The sequence below is a fragment of the Staurois parvus genome, unplaced genomic scaffold (genome assembly GCF_062004578.1).
Source record: "Staurois parvus isolate SC_StPar_1 unplaced genomic scaffold, SC_StPar_1.0 ptg000196l, whole genome shotgun sequence".
NCBI lineage: Eukaryota > Metazoa > Chordata > Amphibia > Anura > Ranidae > Staurois > Staurois parvus.
Window position 1 is genome coordinate 4,652,156 of NW_028317992.1, and position 23,850 is coordinate 4,676,005.

A 23,850-nucleotide genomic window follows, 5' to 3' on the forward strand; every position below is an offset into this window, starting at 1 on the left:
GTAGTTGGCGTCTGACTGACTGTGGGGTGGACAGGTGTCTTTAAAGAGCTCAGACAGGTGCTACTAAGTTAGATTAATGAGTGGAGTAGAGGGGGACTTTTTAAAGGCACAGTAACAGGTCTTTGAGAGCCAGAATTCTTGCTGTTTCTTAGGTGTTCAAATACTTATGTTCAGCAGTGCAAGACAAATAAATTCTTTAAAAATCATACAATGTGATTTCCTGAATTTGTTTTTTAATTCTGTCTCCTAGAGTGGGAATGCACCTACAATGTGAATTTCAGACCCCTCCATGATTTCTAAGTGGGAGAACTTGCAAAATCGCAGGGTGTTCAAATACTTCTGTTCCTCACTGTATAAACGTTTAGCTTCATCTGAAGTGTAAGCTGTATTGTCCCGGCTGTATAATAGACAAACACATGACTCTTTCTCTTGGTTTCTATGATGGGTCAGACAGATGATGTCATTGGGTTTGTCACTGGCTACTGCCAACTATTCAGCAGATCATTTGTGTCTGTGTGCAAACCCACACAGGGGCCACATCCACTAAACTGTGTTCCATGGGATTGTTCAAGGGAAGGTATAAAGGCTCTTAATGAAATCTAGTTTTCAGTGGAAGTTTAATATTATAATATATATATATATATATATATATATACACACAGTATATACACTATATTGCCAAAAGTATTGGGACGCCTGCCTTTACACACACATGAACTTTAATGGCATCCCAGTCTTATGCCGGCCATAGACGGTTCGAAAATCGGCCGATTTTCGCACTGTTAGTGGGTTAATTGGTCAGCCGGTTTTCGGGTTTTTTGCACTTTGAGATTATCGGTCATGTTGGAACATTTGCAGCCGATTTGGAAAAACGACTGATTTTCCCGGCAATGATGTCCAAATCGGCCGATTGTTTTAACAATAAAGATTTCTGCACATGAGCCATGACCTGCAAGGGACAGAAGTTTGGCTGTTATATGGGGTGAACTTTATGATTTAGTCGGTCGATTTTTTTTAATCGTCGGTGGTAACGTCGGCTTAACGAACAACCGATTTTTTGTTTATCATTCAAAAAATCGGCCAATGTTCAACCCGTCTATGGCCTGCATAAGTCTGTAAGGTTCAATATTGAGTTGGCCCCGCCCTTTGCAGCTATAACAGCTTCAACTCTTCTGGGAAGGCCGTCCACAAGGTTTAGGAGGGTGTCTATGGGAAGGTTGGACCATTCTTCCAGAAGCACATTTCTGAGGTCAGGCACTGATGTTGTGGGAGGAGGCCTGGCTCCCAGTCTGTGCTCTAATTCATCCCAAAGGTGTTTTATGGGGTTGAGGTCAGGACTCTGTGCAGGTCAGTCAAGTTCCTTAACCCAAAACTTGCTCATGCATGTCTTTATGGACTTTGCTTTGTGCACTGGTGCAAGTCAGGTTGGAACAGGAAGGGGCCATCCCACAAAGTTTGGAGCATGAAATTGTCCAAAATGATGCCTTAAGAGTTGCCTTCACTGAAATTAGGGTGCCAAACCCTACCCGTGAAAAGGGATAAGGTGGAAACCCTAGCAGCAAAGTGCTGTAGCCAATGCTGAAAGAGCCAGGTGGCTTGGTACTTTTCCTGCTACCTCTTTTGCTGTGTGAAACCAAAACCCGTGCATGGGCAAGTTAATGGACTCTGATTTTCCTTTTTTAATAAAAGTGGGCTACCAAGCCCTTAAAGCGATATTAGTGTGTGCGTGCGTGCGTATGTCATAATTGTGGGATGCCCGTGGAAGCTGGAAATCATTGTAGTAGGAACCACCACTATAGTGATTGCTGCTAGCTTTCAGTTCTCCAGGAGACATTCACAGAACACCTTGATTTCTTTTTTTTTTCTTCTCATTGATGCAATGCACTCTCTGAATGGCTGAGTTGGAGATTGTGATGGCACTGCCCAGTCTCTCTCCCTTGTTCAATCAGAGAAAGCTTTGGATTTATTAAGAAAATACAAAGAGTTTTCTGATAGCCACTTGCCTAATGGGTGACCTCCTGTGTTCATTAAATAGAAGGGCAGCCACTTGGCACGGAGGCTAACACCAATGGATGTAATAGCCTTTCCTACAGTAATCTTTGGCTTCAGAGGAATCCCACAGGTATGGCACAATCATACTGACATTGGTCCAAGCTGGACCAATTAACTACGCAAAAAAGCCTCATCTGAAATTCATCTTGAATTAGGGCTGATTAGAGTTAATTACGGGTTAATGAGGTGTTGTATATAGGAACAATTTTTCTTTTTTTATTTACTTTTTTGCTTTAAATTATATCATATGGAGATCTAAAATCACCTCTTTCATCTGGACATAAATGAAACCGTAAATACCAAATAACATCAAGGTTGTCACACGATATTTCTAAGTGAACAGTGATCAGAACTGGGGGAGTCAACATTGATGAAAAGTTGAAATTCAGTACTCTTCAAATGCATAATAAAAAAAAAGAAAAAGAGAATACCGATCAGATATAATAATATGACCACCCACTATAACCCATTGATGCATGAACTCCACTAGACCTTTGAAGGTATGCTGTGGTGTCTGGCACCAAGCCGTCAGTAGCAGATCCTTTACGTAGAGTAAGTTGCGAGGTAGGGCCTCCATGGATTAGACTTTTCCAGCACATCCCACAGATTCTTGATTGGACTGAGATCTGAATATCTTAATCCTCTTCTTGTGTTCCTCAAACCATTTTTTAATCCATTGGACCAGGCCACCTTCTTCCATTGCTCTGTGGTCCAGTTCTGATGCTCACATGCCCATTGTAGGCCTTTGTGGCTGTGGACATAGGTCCACAAGAGCTACGGTTCTAGAGTCACTCTGACCCAGTCATGAAGCCATTACAATTTTGTCATTGTCAACGCCACTCAAATTCTTGCGATTGTCTATTTTTTCTGCTTTCAATACATCAACTTCAGGGACACCATGTTCACTTGCTGCCTAATATATCCCAACCACTTTCAGATGCCATTGTAACAAGATAATCAATTGTATCCACTTTACCTGTCAGTGGCTGATATGGCTGATATGTGTGTATATATATATATATCTGTGTACACTATATACTGTATATACAGTACATTTCAAATGATATTTTGCTTGAAAACCCAACAAAGATAAGATTGATTTGGTCAAGCCTGATTGTACTATTCTGCCAGTTTCAAGGAAGACACTCCTTTAAAGCAAACTGATCTCTGATGAAAATTACTCTCTTTCTTTAGAACGATGATTAAATTGAGCCATCATATCAGGGGTGGACTGACAACTCATGGGGCCCCCGGGCAATAGGGGATCATGGGGCCCCTGTGTCCTTGCCCAAACTCACAAAAGCCTATGAAAAAGGTACCAAGTGCATCTCATGGGGCCCCCTACTGACCCTGGGCCCTCGGGCAGTGCCCGAGTTTCCAAATGGTCAGTCCACCCCTGGATCATATCAATATGCCTGTAGGGTGCTACTCGCAGCTGATTTTCCCTGCCCGCCTACTGTTCCAGACTTGCAGAATTCAAGCTGCCACACTGTGCGCCCGCCCGCTTGCCCCCTCCTCCTGTCAGCATGGGGGAAGCCAGACAAAAAGAGAGAGAACAGAGCGGCTGTTACTGAGACTGCCGCTTGCTCTTTCACTCCCTCCTGCATAGCAACAACAAAGGCCAATGAGCAATCAGGAGTGGAGCATGATGGGACATGTAGTCCCCAGAGACAGTGTTGCCCATTGGAAATATTGGGCTCTGGACTACAATACCCACAGACCTTGGTAAAAGGGGGAGATAGCCAGACTGAACCAGAGGATTCCCCAGCTGAGTGTGACGGGAGCTGAGTGTGACAGGACCATGTCAAGGAACTTCACCTTGAGAGAGAGAGTCTCTGTCAGTGGAGCCCTCAACTGTGTGAGGGACGGTCAAAAGGTACAGAGCGTGACCCGAGTACAAAGCTACCCATCAGAGTGAGCGGATACCTGATTCTAGAGACATAAGAAAGACACAAGGGGGCGCCAACCTAAGTGCAGTATATATAAAAAGTTTATTGATAAAATAGCCAAATAGCTACTCATAAGAAGGTAATAAGATAGGGCGTTGAAAGACGTGTCCTCGAAGGGGCCAGTGTAGGGGCAGATTGTATTCAGTGCTGCCTGGGTTCCAGGAATGGGATGTAGGTAGAGTGTCAGCAGTGGACGCCGTGACAGGCACCGTAACCAGTGTGGAACGCACGGACGTCCAGAACCAGAAGGTGCACGCCTATGCCCACATCCATTCATATCTGCCCACGTCCATGCACATCTGAACAGCTAACACTAACTTGTCACCACTGTTAATGACTGAACCATTAGGAACTACGTTCCAGCTACTCCATAGTTCTAATACTGCCTGCAGGTCCTATTGACTGAAGAGTCAGGGCTAAAGATTGCTTCTAACAATTGTTAACCTGAGGTCTTGTACCTTTTATTTAGTCCAAGAGGTACCTCTTAACCTCTTGTCGTCCGCCTGCTGTTTATAAACGGCAGGGCGGTGGCAGTCCAGGGTCGGGTTGCTGTTCATAAACGGCACCCGCCTTTTCTAGCTGTGCGCGCTCCCTGGGAGCGCACACCACCGCGATCCGGTGCCCGCTGTGTCCTCCGGACACAGTGAAACACCGATCGTCGGACGGGACCTCTGTACGAGGTCCCGATCATGTGATCACTGATTGGCGAATCAGTGATCACATGCAAAGTAGTAAGCAAGATGTCACTTGTGACATCATTGCTTACTATGTGTGAAATCTGTGAATGATCAGAGGTCACATGGTACAAGGCTATTCACAACAGCCTTGTACCGTGTGACAAGCTGTGACCAATCACAGCTCACACAGTATTTCTCAATGGCTGCAAGAATGCATACAGAGAGAAAGAGAAATGATTGCTTTTACATCCTATATGGGTGTAAAAGCAATCAGTGTAAAAAAAAAAAAAAATCTTCATCACCCTCCACAAGTAGTACAGTGTCACCATGGTGACAGTGTACTGCTAGGGTGACAGTATGTAAAAAAAAAAAAATAATAATAATAATAATATAAAAAAAATAAAATAAAATGTAAAAAAAAATGTTTAAAAATTATAATTTTTGGTTATAAACTAATTTGGATTTTTTTTTTACTAAAAAAATAACAGAATAAATTTTGGCTAAGATTTATGATGAAATATTATTTATTTGCAAAATTTTATTTAAAAAAACACTTTTTTTCAAAATTTTTGAACTTTTTCATTTACATAGTAAAAAAAATAAAAATCCCAGCGGTGAATAAATACCACCAAAATAAAGCTTTATCTGTCTCAAAAAAATGGTAAAAAATTCATATGGGTACAGTATTGCATGACCGCGCAATTGTCATTCAAAGTGTGATAGCGCTGAAAGCTAAAAATTGCCCTGGACAGGAAGGGGTTAAAGTGTCCGGACAGGAAGTGGTTAAGAGATGCTGTGTCCTATCCAATTTGTGTGTATTCTAGTCTAGTGCAGCATTATTGTCATTTATACTACTTCTAAAGTGTATTAATATTGGTTATTGCTGATTTACTAACTTACCATTTTGCTTCTAGTTAGTGCTATCAAACCTACATTTTTAGCAATTTGGCATAGTTGATCATCTGTTCAATAGTGTAGTAATCGACACTATATTGCCAAAAGTATTGGGCCAGTCCTCCAAATCATTAGATTCAGGTGTTCCAATCAACTCCATGGCCACAAGAGTAAAAAAATCAAGCACCTAGGCATGCAGACTGCTTCTACAAACATTTGTGAAAGAATAGGTCGCTCTCAGGAGCTCAGTGACTCCAAGCGTGGTACCGTAATAGGTTGTCACCTGTGCAATAAGTCCATCCATGACATTTCCTGGCTACTAAATATTCCACGGGCAATTGTTAGTGAGATTATAACAAAGTGGAAGCAACTGGGAACAACTCAGCCACCAAGTGGTAGGCCACGTAAAATGACAGATTCAAACCGTTCCTGATTTAATCGACTTTAGGCATTCCAGTGCTCAGAGTGTCCTGTGGGCTGGTACAGGAATACCCCCCAGAGTCAATTGCCCAAGAACTAATGTCCCGCCTACGTCCATATCCCCATAAATTGAGGACCCTGGATATGGGACAGGGTGATTCGTATGGAGCTGGTTCAATCGACTAACGGATTACGTACTTTTTCTGACTTGCTCCAGTCGTAGGATACATCTTGGTAAAAGTTTTATTTTTGTTTTTTATTCCCGTTACTTTTATAGTGAATAGTCAATGTGTGTCTTGTATTTTTTGTATTTTCTGTAACTTTTTATACCTTGTACATATTTTATGCACTGCCCACTTTCGGGATATTAAATCTTAAAATGAATAAGTGACTTCTGGGCTCATATCTTTGGAGAGATTAGATTGTATTGTATGTAAGTGCCTTTATATGCTCGGTCAAGCTCATTGCAATCTGTAAGCAATTGCACTGCGTGTTGGCAGATTGCGTGCAGATTGTAAAGGTAACAGATCTGCCAGACGGAGACCTGTGTGTGTGTGGTGTCCCAACAGACCGTTCTGCGGATAAACTGTTGGGTGGTGGCAAGCTACCGGTTGTGGTGTGTCTGGTGTGGGGGGGTGTGGACAGTGGAAGAGTGATTAACACCGGGGTTCTGGCTTGTAGGATAGCTGGAGGAACCCTAAAAGGGTGTGTGACTGCTCCTCAAATCTAATTAGTGCACCAGATTGTATATAAGATTTGTATCTGCCAGTGTGTGGTCGACCAGCTGGATTGGAGTGGAGTCTCCCTCCGATGGTGGCCAAGAGGTAGTGCGGGCTGTGGAAGTATATCACGGCCGGTCTTATATACGTAGATATATTCAAAGTCAAGTCCCCCTTATTCCCTCTTACTCCAAGTCACGGCCGCACATGCGCGCCTCGTTTAGCTAGTCACTGTGGGCGTGGCGTGTGGGGTGAACCGTGACACCTGCGTCATCAGCTCTTTACTGTGATTGGTGATACACTGTGTCTGAGGGACACAGAGCACCACTAATCGTTGTGCACCCCCAAGGTCGCTCATGCTCAGCTATAGTGGAAGCACGTGGACGTCCTTGCAGAACAAGAGAACTCCTGTCAGTCTGTCATTTCCCTATACAGCAGGTGGGGCACCGATATGTGGCATTGATGAGCACTGATGTGTGGCACTGATAGGGGGCAATGATGAGCACTGAAATACAGCACTAATAAGGCTGCACTGATATGTGGCATTGATGAGCACTGATGTATGGCACTGATAGGCGGCAATGATGAGCATTGAAAGGCGGCACTGATGGGGCTGCACTGATGATCAGGGCACTTATGATCAGTGCCCTGATTATCAGTGTAGTTGTCCCCTCTGAGATTTGTCGCTGTCAGCATGAGGAGAGGACTGTGGATGACTGGCATTTTCTGTTTACATGTGATCAGCTGTGATTGGACACAGATGATCAAATGGTAAAGAGCCCGCGTCATCGGCTCTTTACTGTGATTGGTGATACACTGTGTCTGATGGACACAGAGCACCACTGATCACTGTGCGCCCCTGGGGGTATGTGTCAGGAATGGACTCGCCAATGGTGGTGGGACTCACCTGCCTTGTGGGTTGCAGTACCAGGGCTGGCCAGCGGGTGCTCTCAGCAACCAGAAGCTCACTCCTGCAATCAGCCATCACCTGAGGCTGATTGCAGGAGGTGTATTTAAGGAATGGCCAGACCTGCAGTCAGTGCCTTGGTGTTTGTTTCCCATGTTCCCTGTTTCCTATATCCTGTCTCCTGCCTGCTTGACTCTCCTGCTTGACTCTGATAGAACTCCGCCTGCACTGACCCCGGCTATTCTTGATTATTCTTCTGCCTGCTCCCATTGTACCTTTCTGCCTGATTGTTCCTGACCCGGCCTGCCTGACCATTCCACCTCTCCAGCCCTGACTGCACCTGTACCTATTAGTTTAAGGTTTGTTTTGTTTTGCACTGTGTTTGTTTATTTTGTGCAGCTCATAATAAATATTATTTAATCATTTCTGAAGCCTGCTGTTTCCCTGTGTCAGTCCACACATCGCTGGTCATACCTGGATCCCTGACAGTATGCATGCGGTGCTAGAGTGGGAGCACGTCATATGACGTCTTCCTAGAACAAGAGAGCTCCTGTCATTCCATCATTTCCCTATACAGCAGGTGGGAGACTGTTAAAGAAAAGTTCTAAATGCCCCAACTACCCACCTAAATTGGTGGTCATGTGAAGCTCCAGAGTCAGAGTCTTTTATTTTGTATCCTAGGGGAAGTGGGTCCTTCTTTGGGTGTCCAATATTATTGCTTGTTTAAGACGGACACTTCTCATTGGGTATCCAGCAGTGGAGTCCTCAGACAATTACATTGGCGTGGTCACATCAGGAATGAGCAACCTGTCTACTGAGGTGCTGGATACACCAGTCATGACTATCGGTAGTGGCAAAGGACATAAATTGTGAATTTAGGTGAGAATTAAACAAAAGTATTTGTGACAGACCCAACCGAGACGAGGGGCTTTGGAGAAGACTGCAGACTAATCTCTTGCCTACTGACTATGGGTTCTGGCATCTAAGTGGGCTCCATTCTTTGGGAGGTGTATGCCTAAGGGACCTTTTTGGAGTAGTTTAACTTTGGAATCAAGTCGATGTCTCCACGAAACACACAGACTTAGAACTGGAGGACCAGGATATAGATGGGTCTCTGTGCCCAAACCAGCAATGACTGCTTCAACTCTTCTCCTAGACTTAAAGACTCTAACCAGACTCTAAAGTAATCAGCTCAATGCAACCTGATTCTGAGGTCTCTTGCTCTGAAGCTGTGATGTGTTTTTGTTCCATTGTTAAAGTGGTAGCAAACCGCGTCCATTATAAAAAAGATAAAAAATATCCCCTGCAAGGTAAAGGTAAGGTATGCATCGTAAACTAGCACATTATGTAAAACTTACCTTAAAACAAAGCCCTCCAGCGGCGCGCTGTCACCTCTGTAGAGGCTTCCATCTTCACCCGGTCTTCCTTCTGGGTTCGCGAGCTCTGGCCATCTGACTAGCTGGGCCGCGATGATGTCACTCCCGCGCTTGCACATGGGAGTCTCGGGACACGACATAGTGCTCTGAAGGAACGGCATGGGCATGCTGTTCCTTCAGAGCGCATGCACCAGCTACAAAAACACTTGAATATCTCCTAAACGGCGCACATTTAGGAGATATTCATTTTACCTATAGGTAAGCTTTATCATAAGCTTACCTGTAGGTAAAAAAATATACAAAGTGGTTTTACTACCACTTTAATTGAGTCCCTTATTGTTTCTGTCTGCTGGCTAGTCCTCCTGGAGGTTCCTACATGATGGGATTAGTCTGGTGTCAGCTTTTCCTCGTTATCCATTCAGTGTGGGATGTTTATCCCAATGTGTAATTTTTCTTTTTATTGTTCATGTGGAGGCTGCCTCTACTTCTGAAGTGTATAAAAACCTGTATTTCTGTTCAATAAAGGAGCACCAGTTTGCACCTAAGCTAATGTAATTTAGTCCTTAGGTGCAGTGCCCAGCTACAATACCTTGGTCCTGTGTCCCAGCGGCGAGGAAGAAGTTCTCTGATGGAAGCACCTAGGTGGGTTTTTTCGGGAAAAAACTATTAATAGGTGAGAATGGGCAGGAGGGATGAGGGATGGGATTGTCATGGCTGTAGAGGGGCCATTATGTAACAATTATGGTTTTTATTATTGGCATATTGGGAACCCAAATTACAATCATTTAGATGGCCAGTTCAATCATTTTCCACATTGAAAACGTAGTAAAACGCATGGAAAATTCCACTCGAAGAATGGCGGGCTGACTGCCTGAGTATGCATGTTTATGAAAAGTTCTTGTGAGCAACATGCATAGTTGCTGGCAAGTTGGAAGCGGATTGTGCAATTATTATTATTATTATTATTATACAGTATTTATAAAGCGCCAATAGTTCACTCAGCGCTGTACATTACAAAGGGGGACAGAACATGTGACAGAACAATACCAATACAATGCAAAACATGAGGGGATCGAGGGCCCTGCTCTTTCGAGCTTACAATCTAGGAGGGAGGGGATGGTGGTACAGGAGGAGATAGCTGTGGGGGATGGAGTGGTAGGAAGAGTGGAGGAGGTCAGCAAGTTAGCAGGGGGTGAGGTAGGCTTCCCTGAAGAGATGGGTTTTCAGGGTGCGCCTAAAGGAGAGGAGAGTAGGTGATAATCTGATGGGTTGGGGCAGGGAGTTCCAGAGGATGGGTGACACCCTGGAGAAGTCCTGGAGGGGGGCATGGGAGGAGGAGACCAGGGAACTAGAGAGAAGGAGGTCTTGTGAGGAGTGGAGTGTGCGTGCTGGGCGGTACTTGGATATTAGGTCAGTGATGTAGTTCGGGGCAGTATGGTGGACAGCTTTGTACGTCAGTGTTAGGATTTTAAATTTGATCCGTTGCGCAAGCGGAAGCCAGTGGAGGGATTGGCAGAGGGGGGTGGCGGAAACGGAGCGGTTGGAAAGGTGAATGAGTCTGGCAGCCGTATTCAGGATCGACTGAAGCGGGGATAGCCAGCGGCGAGGCAGGCCAGTGAGGAGGGAGTTGCAGTAGTCGAGTCGTGATATGATGAGGGAGTGGATGAGCTGTTTAGTGGTTTCTGGGGTTAGGAACGTGCGGATTTTGGCGATGTTGCGGAGGTGGAGTCTGCACGAGTTTGTTAAAGATTGGACTTGGGGCTGGAAGGATAGGTTGGAGTCCAGAATGACACCAAGTACTCTGGCCTACAGAGCGGGTTTGATATTGGCGTTGTTGGATGTGATGTAGAAGTCAATGGGGGGTGGGGTTCGGGCTGGGGGGAAGACAAGGAGCTCGGTTTTGGAGAGATTCAGTTTAAGGAAGTGGAGCGACATCCAATCTGATATGTCGCTCAGTAGGTGTGTGATTTGGGCAGAGACCGAGGGGGTGAGGTGGGGGGTTGAGAGATAGATTTGTGTGTCGTCGGCATAGAGGTGGTAGTTGAAGCCGTGAGAGTGTATGAGTTGGCCAAGGGAGGAGGTGTAGATGGAGAAGAGAAGGGGCCCAAGGACAGAGCCTTGAGGGACCCCAACAGAGAGGGGAGTGAGGGGGAGGTGGTAGCATTATAGGTAACGCTGAAAGAGCGTTGTGACAGGTAGGATGAGAGCCAGGAGAGAGCAGAATCTCTGAGGCCGAGGGAGTGTAGTATTTTGAGGAGGAGGGGGTGGTCAACTGTGTCGAAGGCCGCAGAGAGGTCAAGGAGTAGGAGCACTGAATAGTGGCCATTAGCTTTGGCGGTTAGAAGGTCGTTGGAGAGTTTGAGTAAGGCGGTTTCGGTGGAGTGTAGGGGGCGGAAGCCAGACTGTAGGGGATCGAGGAGGTTGTTGTCGTTGAGGTGAGAGCATAGGCGGGTGTAGACGAGGCGCTCGAGGAGTTTAGATGTAAGTGGGAGCAGGGAGATGGGTCTGAGGTTGTTCGGGTCATTGGGGTCCAGGGAGGGCTTTTTAAGTATGGGGGTGATGTGTGCATGCTTCAGTGGGGAGGGGAAAGTGCCGGAGGAGAGGGAGAGATTAAAGATGTGGGTGAGGGAGCGTAGGATGGAGGGGGAGGGAGGTCGTAGGAATTGTGAGGGGATAGGGTCGAGGGGGCAGGTGGTGAGGCGGGCATCAGAGAGGATCTTGGAGACTTCCTCGATGGTAGTAAGGTCAAACGTGTGGAGTGTTGGGGGAGCTTCAGTATGAGGAATGTAGGGTGGGGTGGGAGTGGAGGTCAGAGCAGTGGTGGGGCCGTGGGAGAGGGGTGATGAGGGGGTAGCTGAGTGAGGGGGAACGGGGTTGGAGGGAGTTTGAGCAGTGACGAAGTCCCTGCGGGTAATGTCGAGGGGGAGGGGGGATGATGGGGTAGCTGTGTGAGAGGGGACGGGTTGAGAGGGCGTGTGAGTTGCAGCAATGTCCTTGCGAATTGTGTCAATCTTGTTTTTGAAGTGATTGGCAATCTCAAGGGCGGTGAGTGAGGTGCTGGGTGGAGGTGGGGGTGGAGAGAGTAGAGAGTTGAAGGTGGAGAAGAGTCGGCGAGGATTGGAGGAGAGGGCCTTGATGAGGGTCAGGAAGTAGGCTTGTTTGGCTGCGTGGAGGGAGGAGGTGTAGGTGCGGAAGGCAGATTTGTAGCAGGTGAAAGCTTGTTGGGATTTTGTTTTGCGCCATAGTCGCTCCAGGGCACGACTGCGTCGTTTGAGGGTTTTGGTGCGATCAGTCTGCCAGGGCTGGAGCGGTCGGAGTCTGATGTTGCGTGTGGTTAAAGAAGCTAGTGAGTCAAGGGCTGCTGACAGCGCGTTGTTGTAGGCAGTCATAGCCAAGTCGGGGCAGGACAGGGGGAGGATGCGGTCGTGGAGTTGATCAGCTGCAGAGTGGAGGGGGGCAGGGTTAAGGTTGCGGAGGTTACGGCTGGTAGTAGTGTGACATTTGGAGGGGTAGGCGTTGGAGGACGAGGAGATAGAGAAGGTGATCAGGTTGTGGTCAGAGAGAGGGAAGGGGGTGTTAGTGAGGTTGTGGGGAGCGCAGCGGTTGGAGAAGACAAGATCAAGGATATTACCGTCGGAGTGGGTGGTGGATTGTATGCACTGTGCAAGTGCAAAGGAGGAGGTTAAGTGGAGGAGACGGGCTGTGTCCGGGTTGTCAAGGTTGACAGGGATGTTGAAAGCAATTAATTTGTAAGGTGTTTGACCACCTTTAAAGCTGAGGTTTATGTAAAAACAAAAACACCCAATGTCCCCCTTGTCCTGATACCTCCCACTGCACTGTAAAAATGAATAGAATAGTAACAACAAAATAATACATACACTGAGCAGTGCCATCAGTGGTACTTCCTCTTCCCCTTCAATGGTAGGTGATCCTTACTGCTACAACTGAACATCTTCCCATAACGACCTGTACACTGTACTCATTGCTGGAATACTCTGAGCTCAGGCAGCATGATGATGCCTCTCCAAGGGGAAAGGTGCCTGACAACCTGGGCTCAGAGGTAGTGGACTGCATGACACTGGCCATCATGAGGACATCTAGTGGCAGAAAGGAATTACTGCGAGGGAAAGCTCTGGATTGATAGTGATATTACAGTAAAAGCTTCTTTCACTTTTACTGGAAATCATTTAAATTCAATTCTGGAGAGGTAAGCTGACTTTTTTAAATGTGAAAAATAGAAAATGAAAATACAAAGAGATATTCTGAAAAAGCATTAAAATCTAAAACTTTGTTTTTGAAGTCTCTATCTATTAAAAGCATAATTAAAGACAAATGTTATTTTTAGTTTTGGATAGAAAACTCTTGTCCGGTTTTTATTGCTGTCTGTGCCCCCATTATGGAGATTCCCCCTCCCTATTTGTCCTGTTTACTGTTATCATCGAAATAGAAATGAAAAGAAAATCCCACATTTTTGGGGTGACAGCGGAACAGGAAGTTGGGGGAAATCTTCCAATGGGAATGCTCGTTCTACTGACAATTAGGGATTCCCTCGATTTGGATGGATTTCCTCTTAGTTCCTTTTCTTTGGCAATAGGACAGGAAGTGAAGAGAAATCTCCCCAATGGGACACGGATGGCAAAAAAAACGGACCGGGGTTATAACCCTCCATTACTCTATTCAAAATGAGAAAAAAAAGTTTGCCTTTAGTTCTATTTTAATGATTTGGCTGCTTCAGTCCAGATACAGCGATGATTCCTTTATGGTTATGGACCTCTTTACAGACAGCAGATAAAACCTGTTTCATGGCTCCTCCATCGGAATGTGAAGTGTTATTGTATTATGTAACCACAGCTATCTTCTAGACACACCCAAGGAGGCCCAGATACAGAGATGACAGTGCTTCGGCCAGAGAGAGATAATTCTGCTGTGAAGCCAAGTGTTTGCTTTTTTTTTTTGAATGCTTTCATATATTTTGAAGCGCTATAGATTTGCAAAGGGCAGGTAATATTATACTGTAAATACATACCATATATATATATATACACACACACTATATTGCCAAAATCATTGGGACGCCTTCCTTTACACCAGTGTTTCTCAACTCCAGTCCTCATGGACCTCAACAGGTCATGTTTTCAGGATTTCCCTCAGATGAAACGGCTGTGGTAATTACTAAGGCAGTGAAACTGATCAAATCACCTGTGCAAAATAATGGAAATCCTGAAAACATGACCTGTTGGGGGTCCATGAGGACTGGAATTGAGAAACACTGCTTTACACGAACATGAACTTTAACCACTAGCCTACAGGGCACTTATACTCCCTTCCTGCCCAGGCCAATTTCCAGCTTTCAGCGCTGTCACACTTTGAATGACAATTGCGCGGTCATGCAACACTGTACCCATATGAAATGTTATCATTTTTTTGAGACAGATAGAGCTTTATTTTGGTGGTATTTAATCACCTCGTGGATTGTTTTTTTTTCCTAAACAAACCAAAAACCACTGAAAATTTTGAAAAAAAAGGTTTTTCTTAGTTTTTGTTATACAATTTTTTAAATAAGTGATTTTTCTCCTTCACTGATGTGCGCTAATGAGGTTGCAGTGATGGGCACTGATAGGCTGCACTGATGGACACTGATAGGTGGCACTGATGAGGAGGCACTGGTAGGTTGCACTGATGGGCATTGACAGGCATCACTGATAAGTACTGAAAGGCAGCACTGATACATGACACTGATATATGGCACTGATAGGCGGCACTGACTGGCACTGTTAGGCGGCACTGATGCGCACTGATAGGCAACACTGACTGGCACTGATAGGCGGCACTGATTGGCAGCACTGATAGGTGGCACGGATTGGCATTGATAGGTGGCACTGACTGGCACTGGTATGCACTGATATGTGACACTGATGGGCACTGGCACGTGGCACTGAAAGGCAGCTCAGATAGGCACTGATATGTGGCATTGATGTGCACTGGTATACACTGATATGTGGCACTGATGGGCACTGGCACGTGGCACTGATGAGCACTGACTGCTGGCACTGATTGACACTGACAGGTGGCACTTCTGGGGCCACACTGATCATCAGGGCACATTGATCATCAGTGCCCTGATGATCAGTGTACATGTTCCCACCGCAGAAACCCGATTACCGGCTCTCCTCTCCTCTCGAGCTGTCAACGTGACAGCTCGAGAGGAGAGAAATGCCAATAACCGGCAATCCTGTGTTTACATGTGATCAGCTGTGATTGGACACAGCGGATCACATGACCGAGCCGACATCTTCGGCTCTTTCCGTGATCCGCTGTGTCCAAGGGACACAGTGCACCGGCGATCGCTGCGCTGTGCTGCGCGCTCCCTGAGCCGCGCATGCGTGGTGAGAATGGAAGGAAGTCATATGACGTCCTATCAGAATGAGAGAACCACCTTGCACCCGTCATTGTACTATATGGCGGGCGGAAGGTGGTTAATGGCATCCCAGTCTTAGTCCATAGGGTTCAATATTGAGTTGGCCCCGCGCTTTGCATCTATAACAGCTTCAGCTCTTCTGGGAAGGCCGTCCACAAGGTTTAGGAGGGTGTCTATGGGAAGGTTGAACCATTCTTCCAGAAGCCCATTTGTGAGGTCAGGCTCTGATGTCGGGGGAGGAGGCCTGGCTCCCAGTCTCCGCTCTAATTCATCCCAAAGATGTTCTATGGGGTTGAGGTCAGGACTCTGTGTAGGCCAGTCAAGTTCCTCCACCCAAAACTTGCTCATGCATGTCTTTATGGACTTTGCTTTGTGCACTGGTGCAAGTCAGGTTGGAACAGGAAGGGGCCATCCCACAAAGTTTGGAGCATGAAATTGTCCAAAATGGTGCCTTAAGAGTTGCCTTCACTGAAATTAGGGTGCCAAACCCTACCCGTGAAAAACAACCCCACACTATAATCCCTCCACCAAACTTTACACTTGGCACAATGCAGTCAGGAAAGTATCATTCTCTTGGCTATTGCCAAATTCAGACACGTTTATCGGATTGCCAGGCAGAGAAGCGTGATTCGTCACTCCAGAGAACACGTCTCCACTGCTCTAGAGTCCAGTGGTGGCGTGCTTTACACCACTGCATCCGACGCTTTGCATTGAACTTGGTGATGTAAGGCTTGGATGCAGCTGCTCGGCAATGGAAACCCATTCCATGAAGCTCTCTACGCACTGTTGTTGTGCTAATCTGAAGACCACATGACGTTTGGAGGTCTTTAGCTATTGACTCTGCAGACAGTTGGTGACTTCTGCGCACTGCGCGCTTCAGCATGCGCTGACCCCGCTCTGTAATTTTACGTGGCCTACCACTTCGTGGCTGAGTAGCTGTTGTTCCCAGTTGCTTCCACTTTGTTATACCACTGTTGACCGTGGAATATTTAGTAGTCAGGAAATGTCACGGATGGACTTATTGCACAGGTGACAACCTATCACAGGACCACGCTTGGAGTCACTGAGCTCCTGAGAGCGACCCATTCTTTCACAAATGTTTATAGAAGCAGTCTGCATGCCTAGGTGATGATTTTATACAGCTGTGGCCATGGAGGTGATTGGAACACCTGAATCCAATGATTTGGAGGGCTGGCCCAATACTTTTGGCAATATCTATCTATCTATCTATCTATCTATCCATTCAGTCGTATCCAACCCTTGGCGATTGCATGGACCGTCACTCGTAAGCAACTTTTTCCATGAATTCTCTTAGCAATTATTTTTATAGGGTAGGTTGCCAGGTCTTTCCCCAACCCCTACCATGCAGGAGATCCCGCATGGTTTGGCAATATAGTGTATGTGTAAATCAGGATTTTTTTAACCTTTGTCAGTGCCACCTGTATCGTAGTTGGGAAAAAATCCTTTAACTTCCTGTTCAGGTGGTCAAAACAGGAAATAAAGAAAGATCACCTGCGACATAGACAGCAATAGAAACTTAACACGGATCCTAACCATTCTCAATTATTCAAAGATAGCAAAGATTTCAGTATGAGTAATTTGATAACTCTAGACATACATCATGTTCAAGCAAACCTGTACTTTGCACACACTATACAATGTTAAAGGTCCTCCTTACAGTAGGCAATGTAGGCTGGCTGCATTCACCTTCTTTGCTTTTCTAATGCCCCAGTCTGGTGGAATAAAGGATCACTATTCAAATTAAGACTATAAAACCCAATTTCGGGTTTCTCCCCTTCAACCATATCTTTTGCACTTGTATCCAAACCAGTCACATGGGATGCAGGGTCCTCGCTGGATTTTTCCAGCAGTGAAGCAAAGAGCGGTGCTGACTAGTGACTCTGCACTCTTAGTATGTCCTCAGTCTTCCAGGTTGAGTAACATCAGGTGTCATTAATCTGGAAGACTGAGGACATCTTGTGGCTGAAAGGAGGTACTGCGATTCAGATCACCAGAGAAGAGGTGAATATTGCATTATTATTATACAGTATTTATATAGAGCTAAAAGGTTTGCTCAGCGCTGTACATTATAGTGGGGGACAATACAGTAACAAATCAAAACACGAGGGGTTCAAGGGCCCTGCTCTTTCGAGCTTACAATCTAGGAGGGAGGGGATAGTGGTACAGGAGGACGTGGCTGTGGGGGATGGAGTGGTAGGAGGTGTGGAGGAGATCGGCTGTTAGGTGAGAGTGGGGTAGGCTTCCCTGAAGAGATGGGTTTTCAGGGTGTGCCTAAAGGTGAGGAGGGTAGGTGACAGTCTGATGGATTGGGGTAGTGAGTTCCAGAGGATGGGGGAAGTCCTGGAGAAGTACTGCAGTCGGGCGTGGGAGGTGGAGACCAGGGAGCTAGAAAGTAGGAGGTCTTGTGAGGAGCGAAGATTATTTTTCTTTCTTCAGACATTTCAAAAACATAAATAATATTTTATTATTATTAAATTATATATAATTACCGGATTATTGTATAAATTATTAATAATTATTGTCATTATTAATGTATACACTAATTTAGTAAATATATGCAATTAATTATTATTAATAATAATAATAAATTGAAGTTTAGCTTTAAGAAACGCAAAACCTGCACTGCTTAAGGAACGCAAAACCTGCACTGATTGCTCACTCAGTGCTCCATCATAGGGAGGTGTTCCTTTTTGACTTGTTTTTTTCTAGCTGCCCTGATGAACTATAGCCATTCACTTTTATGGACCAGAGCGTGATACTTGCATAACAATCATACATACAGACAGTCACCTGCAAGTTGTGCATCACAATTGTTCAATTCATAAAGTTAGCCCTGGTTAACACTGAATGTGAATTTGAAATTGCACAACTTCACTTAAAGTAGCGCCATTTCAAAGTTGCAGGTCAGTGCAATTTCATGTGCAACTTGCCTGAAATCTGTGTGTCTTCATGCACAGATGTCTATGCAAGTCGCACATTAAATCACAAAAAATAGTGCAGAAACCTTTTTTCCACATCGGTGCGGCACGGCAAAGTCAGAGTCCCACAGATCTGAACGGTTCCGTAGTCTCAAGTAGGGTGCACCTTGTCATGCGATTTGGAACTGTCAAATTACATGACAGGTCGCACCAGTGTGAACCATGGTTTAGTCACAGACAATTGTAGCTGCTTGAGATGACCACAAATCTTTCAGTTGCCTAAACTGGAATCTGATCTGTAGAGAAGTATACAGGTTTAAAGTAGAACTCCAGCCAAATAATTTTTTTGGACTATCCATAGAGTGGGAATGAATTTACAAAAGCGAAAGAAATTCCACTTCTGCTTGTTACCAGAATGTGTGTCCTTCTTGGAATATTTTCCCTTTATTCCTGTACCAACGGCAACTGTATAATTTTGGATTTCTCAGCACTTTATGACAATGGTCACCAAGACGATTAGAGAAGGCAAATCTGCCCAGCAGTGATACAAAAACCTGTCAGAGGGTATAAACTTTCTACACTACGTACAAATACGAGTTTCTACGTTATAAATTCCAGGAATTAGATACAATCTACACCCCCCCCCCCCAGAACTGCAAAGATTAAATGCTCATTTAGACTGCGGGTGCAGGGATAAGCTGCATTGCTTGCCCTGTCCTGCGATTTGGTAAGCTTCAAGGCCAATGCTCTGGGCGGTCCCTTGGCATCATCACCTAGAATGCAGGGTGAATAACCCAGCATTCTATGTAGTTAGGCAAGCATGCGACCACGGCTGAGAGCATCTTAGAGAAATGTTATACCACTGCACCCCTAGACAAAACCAGCATTTAACCCTTGTAGTGCGGGGGGGGGGGGGGGGTGTTAAGTTTTGGCTTGTTCCCAGAGTTCAGCTTTAAATAGAAAATAATTTTATTAAATCATTTTCTTATACTTTGCAGGAATCTGCAACAAAAATTACTTAACGGAAGGAAAGTAAAAATGACTGCAAATTACTGAACTGAAGGAAAGCAAAAAATACTGAAAATTACAGCAAAAATGACTGGACTGAAGGGAGACCCACTCATCTGATCTCCATACATCACAAAATAGTTACAATGTTTCTATCAATGTAGCAAGTTGTTACACTGATCATTGAAGAGGAGCAGTTGAACCAACTGTGAATCCCGGTGAGACTGCACAGGTGTACACATGACAAAAAAGATAACGGGTGTGTGCTTTTTACATACTTGGTTCACAGCTGCTTATGGCCCCTTTCACACAGACATTTCAATCGGGTCCAGCTGCCCGTTTTTCAGACCTGATCAGAACCTCTATTCTATTCTATGGAGCGGCAGGTGTAAACAGATGTGTCCATTTACACCCGCCGACATCCAATCTGCCAAAAAGAGACGGATGGGGATTGGTTTAGTTTCAGTCCATTGGATCAGATGGCAATCGATGAAAGCGGACAGGTGGTCTGTTTCCATTCGACCACCCATAGCGAGGATAGCGAGCTGTGTCTGTATCCGCTCTGCAGCTATGGAGAGGACACGGACCTGTCATCTGCTTGCTCAGTGGGAATCAGCGAAGAGACCCCCCGCTGAACAAGCGGAGCCGTTGATGGGTCCACCCCATGTTAAAGGGCCTTCAAAACACCATTTAGATCAGTTCTCTATACTCACTGAATACATTTTTTTTAAAAAAACTGCTGTAAAAGAAGACAGCAGACAGCATTATGCTCAGTTGTATAGTGCAATGCTGTCATCTAACATGTTACAGGCACTGGGAGCTGAAAGAGATGACGGGTCCACCTCATGTGAAAGGAGCCTTCAAAACACCATTTAGATCAGTTCTATACTCACTGAATAAATGTTTTTTTTTTTAAAACTGCTGTAAGGCAGAAACCAGACAGTATTATGCTCAGTTGTATAGTGCAATGCTGTCATCTAACATGTTACAGGCACTGGGAGCTGAAAGAGATGAAGAGGACATAGGGGGACCTCAGCTACCGTATGTAATGAAAATCTTCTGTCCTACAATAGGTAGACAGATGACATGGGAAACTGCAGAGCTGCGGTAAGAAATAGTGCGCTATGGAGTGGGCTGAACAGAACTACAATCATTTCTAAATGGTTAGCACTTCCGCCTGGCAGTACTCGGGTCATTTGTTTGAATCCCAACCACGGCACCACCTGCCTGGAGTTTGCATGTTCTCCCTGTGCCTGCGTGGGTTTCCTCCGGGTACTTCGGTTTCCTCCTACACTCCAAAGAAATGCTGGTAGGTTAATTGGATCCTGTTTAAAGTGGCCCTAATATGTGTATGTATGAATGTGAGTTAGGGACCTTAGATTGTACACCCCTTGAGGGTTAGGGACGGATGTGAATGTAATATATATGTAAAGTGCTGCGTAAAATTGACTGCGCTATATAAGTACCTGTAATAAATAAATAAATACATTTCCCCAACTCAGTTTCCCCTAGGACAGGGGTCTGCAACCTTTAAGACATAAAGAGCCACTTGGACCCGTTTCCGAAGGGAAAAAAAAGACTGGGAGCCGCAAAACCATTGCAACATTTATAACAAATCCGACACTGCATATATTGCAAAAAGCACTCTGGTCATGAAGGGGGTTTAAGGGCCCAGTAAGCAAAGGGTTAATCAGGGCCACAGTGTATCTTCATAATCACAATCATAGCCTTAGGTCAGTGGTGGGCAACCTTTTTTTTCAACTGAGCCAAATCTCGCCAAAACCACGATTGAAATTTATTTTGACAGCCACATTTTTAAAACTGAAAATACATCCCCCATATAGTAATTCATCCCCCATAGTAATTCATCCCCCATATAGTAATTCATCCCCCATAGTAATTCATCCCCCATATAGTAATTCATCCCCCATATAGTAATTCATCCCCCATATAGTAATTCATCCCCCATAGTAATTCATCCCCCACATAGTAATTCATCCCCCATAGTAATTCATCCCCCATATAGTAATTCATCCCCCATATAGTAATTCATCCCCCATATAGTAATTCTTCCCCCATAGTAATTCATCCCCCATATAGTAATTCATCCCCCATATAGTAATTCATCCCCCATATAGTAATTCATCCCCCATATAGTAATTCATCCCCCATAGTAATTCATCCCCCACATAGTAATTCATCCCCCATAGTAATTCATCCCCCATAGTAATTCATCCCCCATATAGTAATTCATCCCCCATATAGTAATTCTTCCCCCATAGTAATTCATCCCCCATATAGTAATTCTTCCCCCATAGTAATTCATCCCCCACATAGTAATTCATTCCCCATAGTAATTCTTCCCCCATAGTAATTCATCCCCCATATAGTAATTCTTCCCCCATAGTAATTCATCCCCCACATAGTAATTCATTCCCCATAGTAATTCATCCCCCATAGTAATTCATCCCCCACATAGTAATTCATCCCCCACATAGTAATTCATCCCCCACACAGTAATTCATCCCCCACATAGTAATTCATCCCCCATATTGTCTCAATTCACTTACCTTTGCTCCGCGCGTTCCTCTCGCTGTGTTCCCGCGCCGTTCTGGTCTTCAGGGCGGACTGAGAGAGGAGTTCGTCACTCTGCCCCGCCTACATCCTGGCTGCCCCACCTACATCCTGACAGCCAATGTTCCACGCTCCGCGGGCCGGATTTTTGAGGAGGGAGGGGAGCGGGCGCCCGGCACACAGAAGAGCCGCATGTGGCTCGCGATCTGCGGCTTGCCGACCACCTGGTGGGCAGTGTGCTCCGGAGCCGCAGCAAAGATGAAAAAGAGCCGCATGCGGCTCTGGAGCCGCGGGTTGCCGACACCCGCCCTAGGAGTTCCAAGCACCCCCAACCCTGATAACTCAGTCTACTTGCTTAATTCTCCATAGTGCACAATAAACTGAAAAATTCAGCAGCACAAGTGAGACTCCCTGAAAATAGCTGCAGCATGTGATCAAAGTGTAGAGACGTCCCAGGGAGATATAATAATCTGATTGCAGATTCGGCCTCCTACCTCCTGAATTAATGGACACTTACTGGTGGCCGTGTCTGGAGTCTTGATGGTGATCCTGGTCCTCGGCTGCTGGGGCCCCCTGTTATGAGCGTCCTGTAGATGTGGATGGGGTCCTGTGTGCTCTGCTGACCCTGACACTCAGCTGATGTCTGAGCTGGGATGGGAGGCTGCTGGATTTTCCTCTCTTCTATTCTGCGTATGGGAACCTCCCAATACTTTGTTGACTTTTTACTGGCTGCAGCATCCTGACCCGGAGTCCTCACACCGCCTAGCACAGCTGTACACAGGAATCCCTCCTTGTGTGCTGTCAGTGCAGTGCTGGCTCTTTCTCTCCATTGTCAGTGTGGATGTTATCAGTACTGGCTCTGTTCTCACCAGGAGAGACGCTCCGCAAAGAAGGGACATGGACTCCGCAAAGAAGGGACATGGACTCCGCAACGAAGGGACATGGACTCCGCAACGAAGGGACATGGACTCCGCAACAAAGGACATGGACTCCGCAACGAAGGGACATGGACTCTGTAACGAAGAGACATGGACTCCGCAACGAAGGGACACAGACCTAACTAATTTGTCTGTCCCTCCTTCCTGAACATGCCCTTAAAGTGGACCTTCACCCCCAAAACCCAAATCCAAATTTGTTAAGTGCATGAATGCTATGCTGACCTAGAAACATGTTCGTTTAACCACTTCAATACCAGACCAGGGGTGTGGACATTTAAAAAAAAAAAATACTTGTCCAAGTGACTAAATTGGGGTCCCAGTCTACTTGTCCCTCATGACAATCCACTTATCCTGTTAAAAGAAATAATGTTTTCCCAGGATGGAAAATATGAAGGGTTGAAGTTTTTTATTAGGCAGAGGTGCTTTTATTAATGTCAGGGGCTTTTAAAAACAAAACTTGAACTTTTAATGTTTTTAACCACTTTCCCTCCAGAAGAATTACGCCCCTTCCTGACCAGGCCATTTTGTGTGATACGGCGCTGCGTTACGTTAACTGACAATTGCACAGTCATGCAACGCTGCACACAAATGAAATTTATGTCCTTTTTTTCACACAAATAGAGCTTTCTTTCGGTGGTATTTGATCACCTCTGGGTTTTTTTTGTGCTATAAACCAAAAAAAAATACCGACAATTTGGAAAAAAAAACAATATTTTTGATTTTTTGCTATAACACATATCAAGTAAAAAAAATTAAAACATCAAAGTTCTTCATAAATGTAGACCAAAACGTACTCTGCTACATGTCTTTGCTAAAAAAAAAAAAAAAAATCCCAACAAGTATATGTTGATTGGTTTATGTGAAAGTTATAGCATCTATAAATGGGGGTATATATATATATATATATATATATATATATATATATATATATATATTGGAATTTACATTTTTTTATATACTAGTAATGGCAGCGATCAGC

General features: G+C 45.1%; 1 protein-coding gene across 1 annotated transcript in view; it reads right to left on the reverse strand.

Annotated features, from left to right (window-relative positions):
* The window catches only part of LOC149461639 (sialidase-3-like), a 38,212-nt gene extending 15,438 nt beyond the window's left edge, over positions 1-22,774 (reverse strand). The window contains exon 1 of the mRNA XM_089678024.1: positions 22,451-22,774. The gene's annotated coding sequence lies outside the window, so the exon portion shown is untranslated. The remainder of the gene's footprint in view (positions 1-22,450) is intronic.
* Between the last annotated feature and the right edge of the window lie 1,076 nt (positions 22,775-23,850).